Source organism: Corvus brachyrhynchos, unplaced genomic scaffold, assembly GCF_000691975.1.
Source record: "Corvus brachyrhynchos isolate BGI_N302 unplaced genomic scaffold, ASM69197v1 scaffold293, whole genome shotgun sequence".
Taxonomy (NCBI): Eukaryota; Metazoa; Chordata; class Aves; order Passeriformes; family Corvidae; genus Corvus; species Corvus brachyrhynchos.
This window is the reverse complement of record NW_008237410.1, coordinates 2,991,705-3,001,930: the sequence shown is the minus strand read 5'-3', so window position 1 is coordinate 3,001,930 and position 10,226 is coordinate 2,991,705.

The following is a 10,226-nucleotide window of genomic DNA, read 5'->3' as shown; positions in this document are numbered from 1 at the left end:
GGAGGTCACTGGGCCTGGTGGTGTTTCTGTAAAAGGCAGTATATATGCTAAAAATCGTAGTCATGTTAGACAAAGTCTCCATTGTAGGCCCCCCCTACAGTCTCCCTTTCCTGGTCCCACCTTTCCCTTTTGCACTGTGTCCTATTACCCCCAGTTTATTCCTAATCCATTTTTCACCCCATGGCTTCCCTATACAATTCCCTTTCCCTACAATTCCTCTCCGATGCTGAGGGGGAGATGAAAAGGGGGAGGGAAGAAATTAAACCCTTTCCTGCATCAGTTTCACCACAAAGCATGCCCGGAGAGTCCTGTCTCCCTTCTGTCAGCCTTAAGATGTTCCAGAGAATCTGTTTGGACATTTAAAGACTCAGGAGGGTGGCTTGTTTTGTTTTGAAACTGTTCTTGTTATGTTTATCCAGTTGTTTTCAATGTTAAGTTTTAAATCTCTTTTTGTTAAAAATAAACGGGTGAAATGTCGGGGTCCCTTCTCCCCCTGCCATGTGGTCCTGGGAAGGGGCCCTGGGGGGGAGACACGGGGTTTCCCTGGCCCCTGGTCAGCCTCATTCCCCATTGGTTGGTTTGTGTTCCCCTCCGCGGGATGGACCTTCAGGTCCTGAGATTGCAACAGTTCCTCAGCAGAGCGAAATAAACATCTCTGAAACATCTATCAAGAATCGGTCCATAGATATTTCTTTTCCACGGGTCTCCTTGTTTGATACATCGTGTTACAGAATCCCCACTGTAACAGGTCACCTGGTCCAACCTCCCTGCTCAAGCACATGGCACCAGATTGTGTCCAGATGGTTCTTGAATATCTCCATTAGGGAGATTCACAACCTCCCTGGACGATCTATTCCGGTGAAAGGTCACCTGCACAGTAAAGAATTTCTTCTTCATACTCAAGTGGAATTTCCTGTGCATCAGTTTCTGCCTTTTGCTTCTTGTCCAATTGCTTGGCACCACTGAGAAGAGCCTGGCTCCATCCTCTTGACAGCCTCCCTTCAGAGACTGATAGACATTGATGAGGTCCCCTCTCAGTCGTCTCTTCTCAAGGCTGAACAGGCCTTTCCTCCTAAGTGAGGTGCTCCCATCCCCTCATCATCTTCATCCTCCGCTGGACCTGCTCCAGGAGCTCAGACAATACTTTCTAGGTGCTTTTGTTTCTTTGAAAATAAATCCCTGGTTTATCATCTCCCCAGATGATACACTCTCAGTCTGTAACACAAATCTCATTGCAAGTCCAAGGGGAAGGATCTTACAACATATTTGATGAAAGATCATTACACTGCTTTGACTCCATGCCCTAAAGTTCCCTAGATCCTCCTGAATGATACCACAGCCTTCTGCTTTGTCACATCATGCCAATATCAATTAAAAATAACATTTTAAAGTAGGGATGAAAGCTCTGTGTTGATTGTTTCTGCCCAGCACAGTAACCTATTTTCTTAATGAGTTGAAAGATGACCTGGCAGTGCTGTCAATTGGACTTGAGTCCGGAAGGTTTTGTGGTGTTAGTGCAGCCCTGAAAATTCTTCTGAAAGTGTCCATGCTCAAGGAAAGTAGGAGTCACCCCCTTCCCTGCACTTGCTAGGTACTGAAGCCCTCCCTGGAGCATACAGTTGCAGGCCAGGGGAGGATTTCCCCAGGAGGAAGGGAACTGCCCTGCAGCACTGGCTGGGTAACACAGCCCTCCCACGGGCTGGGTAACACAGCTCAGAGTCCAAGGCAGTATTGCATTCATTTGCTGTGCAGCCCTGGAGCACCTGGTCAGAAAATCCCTCAGGAATCTATGGAGTTGAAGGGGAAGGAACGGTGTAAGTGCTGTTACAGAAGATGACTAACCCACCACAGACCCACAAGAATCTCTACTACTAATTTCCTTCCAGTATAGCAATTTTCTTTTCAACAGAATCAGTTTGTCATCTGTCTTGTTCCAAACTTCATGCATTTTTCCATTTCTCTTATGAGTTCCTTTACCATTTATCTAGCAGATATGGTCCCAAGTGACAGCACATTAAATGTTTTCCTGAAGTTCAGATGGATGAGATCTGCATTTCCTATTCAAATCTCTCAGCACATCAAAGAAGCTTGGTCTGGCATGATCTACCATTGGTAAACATATGCTGCCTTTGATCTCATTTTCTATTAACTTCTGTGAGCCAAAATTATAAGAGATGTGCAGTGTTTCTAATTAGAAATCAGAGTTCCCATGAGTCTCATTTTTTATTTTTATTTTTGTTCCCTTCACAGTTGCTTATGCATTCATGAGTGGCAATGCAAGTGTAAATAAGTATACATATCATGTTCCTGAAAAGCGGGAGATTAACAGCTGAGGTTGCTGAACTCCATTAATCTACGGATCAGGTACAGCACAAGCTACAGCCTTAGGAAATGCTGCTGCTCTGGAGAAGTCAGGACAGGAATAGCTCATGCAGAGGGTCTAGAACTAGGGCTCTCCCCTGCCCAGCTGGGCAGCTTGGGCACAGCCACGGGCTGCCCTCCGGCCATAGGGGCAAGTGCTCTGCCTGCAGTGGGCCCTTCTATGGAGTCTCTGAATAGCACATGGCTCTAAGGTTTTTATTTTCAGTAGCTGACTTTTGTCTTAACTTTCATGGATCTGCTATTTTTCACTTCTCATCTGGTGCAATTTTGCTGTAAAAAGAATACAAAATCCAAAAGGTTTTCACCTTTTAGCTAAATGACCCAGGCTGCAGGCATGCTCTGGTCTCCCCTTTGAACAAAAAGCTGCCATGAGACAAATACTCCTCCTTTATTTTAGATTTTATTTTTCACATTATGGCCTAATACTATCTAGCCAAAGCTCTAGGTAATTTTCTCCAGCCTCTCTGAATTAAAGTGCTAGAACAGTATATTTTCAGCAAATGTGCCTTCTGCTGGCTCTCAACCAGAATTAGTTGAATAGAATAATAATGTTTGAATAATCTTTCCAACTTCCCACATAAAAGTGTTTGCTCAGAACTAAACAAGTAAACCATCAAATATGTTTGTGAATAATGACTTGACAAAAGTAAAACATTAAGATGACATTGACAAATACTCTACTTTAACATGTAAAAGGGACAGAAAATGTATGTTACTTTTTTAGAAAACAGAGTTTATACATCTATTATTTATATTTTGGAGAATAAACATGATGCTTATATTAATTTTAACTCATTTTGAACTTATCATATTTAAATAAAAATAAAAATTGTCATATGATGAAACAGCATGAAGGTGGTTTGAATAACATAACTTTTTTGTTTTATTTGCTTTGAAGTTGCCGCTGAGTTTCTGACATGGAACACATCAGAAATTCTGAATCTTGCCTAAAAAGTCATTAAAACAAGAAATTTAAAGCTGTGCAAAGCTAGTCTCCTATTTCCCTCTGATGACATTCAGCAATTTTGTTTAGTCTTTAGAAAGCTGTGGTGCATGGAAAGACGTTTACCAGCCACATCAGGTTCATCTTATTTTCTTTCCCTCCATTTTGTATTTCAATTCCTACAATTCAAAGGGTGTGAACAGGTTAAATGAGCGCGGCAGAAATAAAACGCAAACATGTACAAACTCCATCTGCACAAAGAGCATTGCTCACACTAAGCCTTTCTCATGGATAAGAACTTGGGAATTAACAAGGGTTAGTAGTGTTTGCTGTATATTTGATTAAACCATGGAAGCTATTAACAGGACGATGACTTAAGATACCTACTAATGGGCTATCAATTTCTACAAACCACAAATTAAAGCGGGAAAAGTGCTTACAGAGAGAGAGAGAGAGACACATGGGCAGTGTTTGCAGAAGCTGGCACAGTCTGTTGAACACTCCTGTCTGCTGAATAGCACTCTGTGTTTAACTGCAGCATCTTTAATAACTCAAAGCTGTTAGCTCCTGATTTCATTTTTTCAGGTTGAAAGTGATTTATTTTCAGAAGCGATTACAAGGAGGGAGCTTTAATTTTGATGAATATAAGATGAAATCCTGTGATGGATACCATGCATAAAAAATTACAAATATGGCAGATTTAATAATCTCCCCATTTGTCTTTTCTCAGATCTTTGATTTGGCAATCTGATTATTCTTAGGCAATTCCAGTTTCTTGACTGAGCGAGGTTTTAATGTCTGAAACCTTTGTAGAGATAAAAAAGTTTACAAAGATATGTAGCAGATGTATTTTTCCCCTTCTATTATTATTCTTGTAAATACTCACAGGAGCCCAGCTGATGTCTCTTTTATCTATAACAGACAAGATCCTCGTAGCCCCAGGGTCTTGGTCCACAGGAGTCTCTCCCTTCAGTTGCCTCTGCAGTCATGTTATTGCCATGCCAGCTTCCTTCCCACAAACCTTCTAGATTTGCACTTTGCAAAGCATTGGATGGTCCATCCTGGTTGTGGCTGTCCTGCCTATCTGCTCAGCAGACAGAAATGGAAAACAGGAGTCTGCCTGGGAGGTGGCATGCACTAGAGGAAAATCTGTGCTGAATTTAAGGATAGCTGGTGAATGACATATAAATTCTCCCTTCCTGTTTTGTAGCTCACACTCAAACAGTCTGCACTGCGCTCCCTGCTTCTTGCATGTGGCAATAAAATGTGTATTTATGGCAGAGTCCTTGACTCTCAGCATACCCTTAATTAACAGCTAAGATTTACCATCCTTTCTTGCTTTGTGTTGCCAACAATGAGGAACATAAGGCAGCTGAACGGTAAACAAAAATATTTATCAGGTGGATCTCACTTGAAAAGGAAGCAAGTTATGTGTAAGACAGTTCAAAGACACTAAAGCAGCCCTTAGTAAAGGAGCATTACCACTGCCCGTTGCAGCCTGGGAATAACTCCTCTGCCAGCTCTGGACTGTCTAGAGTAAGGGCAAAGGTGCACCTGCAGAAGCCCCAGGACCTACTGGAGAGGCTGTAGCCAGATCTTACATGCCTCACCGACCTGCTGAGGTTCCCGAGCTGCGCAGAGGGTATGCACCCTCTTCTTCTCTCCAGGACAAAGGGCATTTTTTGCTACACAGGTGACACATGCCCAGAATGTGCTGGTCTTTCCATTATAACCCCAGAGCACTTCAGCTGCTGCTGCTTCTCATGCTGTCCTTCAGGGGGAAAGCCACACTGCCTGTAGTGTGCACACTGCCTAATTACGTCTCCTTGCCAAAGGTCAGATTTTCATAGGTGTGCTCAGTAATAAAAGTCGGTAATCTCTGGCAATAAGCCTTGATTCTTGTATTGGTATTTGTTTTACAATTTTTTTCCCTGTCCTTCAGAACATTTGTTGCTTTAGAATGAACCAAAACCAGCCTGACAAATATTTGTCAGTGGTTACCTCTGACAGTTTCCCACCCACAAATCTTTTGCTTCAACTCCCTTTGGCCCTGCTGTGTCCTGCCTGTCCTGAAAGCTAAGCATTATTTCTTAGTTCTTTTCCTTGTGTTTGTGAAAATGGGCTTCCAGCTGAAGCAAATCTCCATCCACTTCAATTGCAAGAGCAGGCCGGGAAATTACACAACAGGTCTGCAATGCGATTCCATCCTCTCTCTAATTCCCTATTAACCTCAAGAGAACCAATTAATATTTTTACCATGCTTCAAGTACATTCATTCTTTGGAAAGCTTTTTCTTGTTAATTGAGATGCTGTCTATGTATTTTTCAACTTCAGGCCTTACTCCTCCCTCCCAATTTTTTAGATAAGCTTCTTTTCCTAATCTACTCATTTCTCTCTGATCACCTCTTTAAAAGCAGAAGGGCCTCATTTAGCCAGCACTCACTTCTAACATGAAAAACTAGATTAAAGCTGGGGTGTGCTGTAAATTTATAGCATTTACCAGTATAGTTTGGTATCAATATTTAACAGTTTGACAATCTTCCATCTATAAAATGCCATATACATGCAGCTGTAATGTCTGTCTTGTAATACATTTTTGTTCTGAAAGATGGAGTAAGAGACTCACACCTAGAAACTGTGGTAGTGGTAGTGGTACAAGTGTCTGTCCAGCATTTGTATAACTGTGTCAGATGAACAGAGTATAGAAAACAAAGGATAAAGTTAAAAAGGTAAGAAATTTCCTGTAGGAAAATTTCTCATTTGGGAAATGAAGCTTCATTAAAAACTGAACTATCTGAAAAATGCATTGCTTTTCATGAAATTCTAGGATGAAAATAATTGAAAAGCATTTTAACAATGTCAGTGTGATTAATTTGGATCCTTTTCAGAATAAATTGTTTCATGATTGAAACTCAAACCTCTTTACTAGTTAATTATCTTAGGGTAATGCATTTCAAATTTCCTGAAACAGCATCTCCTCTAGAAACTGTCTCTTAAGAAACTATAAAATGTTGATTTTGTTCCCATTCAGAACGAGCAAAACTTTCAAGGAGTCAGAACTTCCCTACAAATTCTAATTGGAATGATGTTATAACAAAGGTAATTTGAGAGTCTCAGTGGATACAATAGTAATATTTAGAAATTAATTCCAAGGATTATGAATTAGTACCTACATACTTCCATCACTTCTGCCTAAGTAAAATTTTGTGGGAAAGGTAATATGTTTTTTGTTCTGTGTCTTTCTGGAAGAAAACCAAGTGCTCTTGATCTCTCTCTCTCTTGCTGATGTCTTAACACTGATGTCAGTCTAGATCCATAGTGTTGTAAACGATGACTGAACCTGACTGTGTTGTCTTATGTTTAATGTTGGTGACCTTCAGGACACCTCACAGAAATGTGCTGGTGTAAAATGGTAAATATGTACCACTGGAAGACATTACTGGGACATACATCAGGGCTAGTTGGTTCATTATTAATCTTACAACCCACGAGTCACTTCTGTCATGTATACTGCCACCAGTCAAAACTTCTGCACCTGGCAATCTGCTGATTCTGGGAACTTTACTAGTAGGTCATGGGACAGAGTAAAACACTGGCTAGTTCTGCTGCCTATACAGTTTTAACAAATGAGGTTAAAGCTTTGCTTTGTTTCCAAAATAAGCAAATTCAAGCAAACCTATAGAGAAGAAGGGTATGATTAGTTGCTGATGATACTTGCACAAAATTCAGTTGGGTTAGCACATCTCCATTTACACTACAGCCATAGGTTTAGACAATCACCTAATTATCAAGATGGTAACTATTCATTATCATTATATATCAGTTAATTGTATTAGTGGGAACTGAGTTCTCCCTCTTACTGGAGATTTTCTCTCTCCTTAACTCAGTGACCCTTTCCTTTTGCTCACTTTCCTGAGTAATGTAACTCCCATGAGGAAACAACAGTATAATAGAGAGTACTGCCTAGTGAAATTTTCCTAAGATGGCTGAATGATTTGGCAGCTGCACTGGTTTCAGTCAGACTTATAGGTCTAAATGCAAGTCTTTGCTTTGGTTTTGTACTTCAGAAATAGCAATCAGAGGTATCCTTGGTGCCTATGAAATGGTTTCCATAAATAAACTCTTATTTCTCCTTTCCTTTTCTTCCTTCCCCCTTCCTTCCCAGGTTCCACTGACAAGTCCTTTGTCTAACTATAAGATACATATTAATCTAACTAGTACTAATTAACATGTCCATCTTTAGTTTGAAGGATGAAAGTGGTTCTTGATTGGACAAGGGAACATGAAGAAAGATCATTACATACAGAAGACAAGTCTGAGGTTGAGACTGGGAGAACTTCTACACCCAGATACAAAAAGGGCTGCATATGCTGGTTTGGAAAAGTTAGCTTCAGAACTAGAGGGATGGAATTTCAATTCATCAGCAAAACCCCTTGGAGTTTAGTCATTGCATTTTTGAAATACTGAAATTTAGCAGAGGATGAATTTGGCAGCTGTAGAAACTTAAAAGAAAATAACAGAAGAATTTATACTTCCTTGTTGTACAGACAATTTCGCCATCAAAGCAGGCAAGAGATTTTTATTCCTCTCTTCACTTTGCTTTTGTGTGTATCTTGCAGGAACTACAGTTTATAGTCTCTTAAACTGTCCATCAACACTGAAAAAACCCATGGATTGGATGGTTTGGCAGAGGTTTTGAAAAAAAAAGCATTAGTGGAAAGGCATTTGATGCACATTTGCTAGCATAGCAGTGAATATGAACAGAACTATGCATGGAAACATCTTCTGTGAGCAGGGAAACATCATTAAGACACTCTATTTCCCTTAGGACTACATACTTAATCAGGGGCAAAATTACAGAAATATTCATTTTCTCCCTTGCTAAGGATATGACCAGGGTGCAGCCATCCTCACCTTTTGGCACTTCTGTGAGACCTGTTCTTCCCATCATTTTTGACTGAGCAGCTCCTGAAGTCTCTCATGTTTGTGGGCCAGAAATTCTGATCTCTTGTAGACTTCAGGTGTACTTAGAAATTATAAACACATTGCTGAGTATTCTGAGTATTTCCCGATAGAGAAAAGCCTACTCTCTTGTCTTTTTCTCCGTGGCTTCCCTTTCCAATGCTCTCTAGCACAAAGAATAAAGCTTAATAATTTATTTTTGGCTAGCAGCAAAGGGAACATTCCAGGTGCTGAATAACCTGAACTAATCAGATTATTTTAAATATAAATGGCAAGAGAATCTAGATAAACACAAGCACTTCTTTTATTGGATGGCTGTATTTGCACTGCTCTTTCTCTTAGGCTCTCCAGCTCTAAGTATTCCTGTTGCCTTTCCCTTCAGTCCCTGGCCCTAAAGCTGGCTGTGTAAGGCTACACAGCCTATACAAAGCTATAATTCTGCTAAATTACAGCTACTTAGAGTGGGTAAACTTTCTAAGAAGTATCTGGAGAGGGGCAAAAGACTGATAGTTTTTATCAAGGTCTCGCTCATGACTATGTCTGCTCACCATGGCCAAAATCTCTCTGGATAATGCAATTAGAGTTGCTAATTCCTGACGTTTTTCCCAAGAGGGAATGTGGCCTAATTCAGGAACTGATGGAGCTCCACCCGCAGAGCCAAGTGGGAGGGAGTCTCACCTGCTGCAGTGTGTGCATCCATCCAACAGCATGACTGAAACCAGCACAGAGCTGGTCCCTGCAGGGTCCTGCAGTGCAGGGTCCTGTAATCTGTTCAATTTACACTTCTTTCTCTGGAGTTATTAGCATTTTCCTTCTCCTGAGCGAAAGGAAATCACAATGGACATCTTTTCAGTCTCAGAAGAGACTCCCACTCCCACGTTGCTGGGCTGTAGGAGTTCCATAAAGGATGAGTATTTGACAGGATCCTGGGCTCATATTGTATACAATACAGCTAAAACCAACAGTTTATCCTAAAGGGCAAAGATTAATAATATGCTTTCTGGGAAAATCTGATTGTCATGCTGGTATTCTGAACATGAGATGAGGACAGACAATATACATTATTGTGGGGTCATGATGGCCCTAAGCAGATTAGTTTCACTTTAAATCTCTTCTAAAAGATACATGGCATCTTTAGATTCACTGCCCTGTAACATTTTTAAAGGAGCCTTACTGCATGCTGAAGAGAGCTGCCAAAGAGATGGCCTTCAAATGTATCTTTTGATTTTTGTCCAATTGTTAAACAAGTGTTCTTCCAGGAGCTGGCCTGTGTTGGCTACCTAATAAATGCTCAGGAAATAAAAAAAAAGAGAAGAATTTCCTGTTTTATTTTTAACCCTTCTCATTCCTTAAATAAAACCTAAATGATGATACAGTCCTTATTTTCTTTATTTTTTCTTTTTTATTTTATTTTTTGGTTACATAGGCTGAAAAGTGATGCCTGAAGTAAGCACCAGGAATAATCCCTTTGCTGCAGCTCCCCTTTTCTGAGGCTGCATAAGCAGGCTCTCTCGCACATACTAATTTTGGTCTCCTCTGCACTTAAACAGGACTGTTTAGTTCAGTTCAGAAGCCTGATGAGATTATTTCCTTTATAGGGGGCTCTTCTGTCTTAGAGTCATGTTCATTCTTTTAATTTTGATTTGTGTTGCTGCAGAAATATAGGAAATAAAAGATAACCACTGTGGTAGCAACACTAGCTGTGCTAGTACAGTGTATGTTTAAATTTAATTCAAAAAAATATGAAAATGGAGAATCATGTTTATGTGATAATCTGTATCTTAAAGGATAGGACTTAATGCAGTACTGGCCATATATGTCAGCAATGAGGAAGAGTCAGAAAGTCTACCCGTGTCCTGAGTTCCTCTAAAAGCAAAGGTCTGCTAGAAACAGGCTGGTTGGCTTCCCTCAATGTGGCTTTCTCCTGACGCTCATGCCT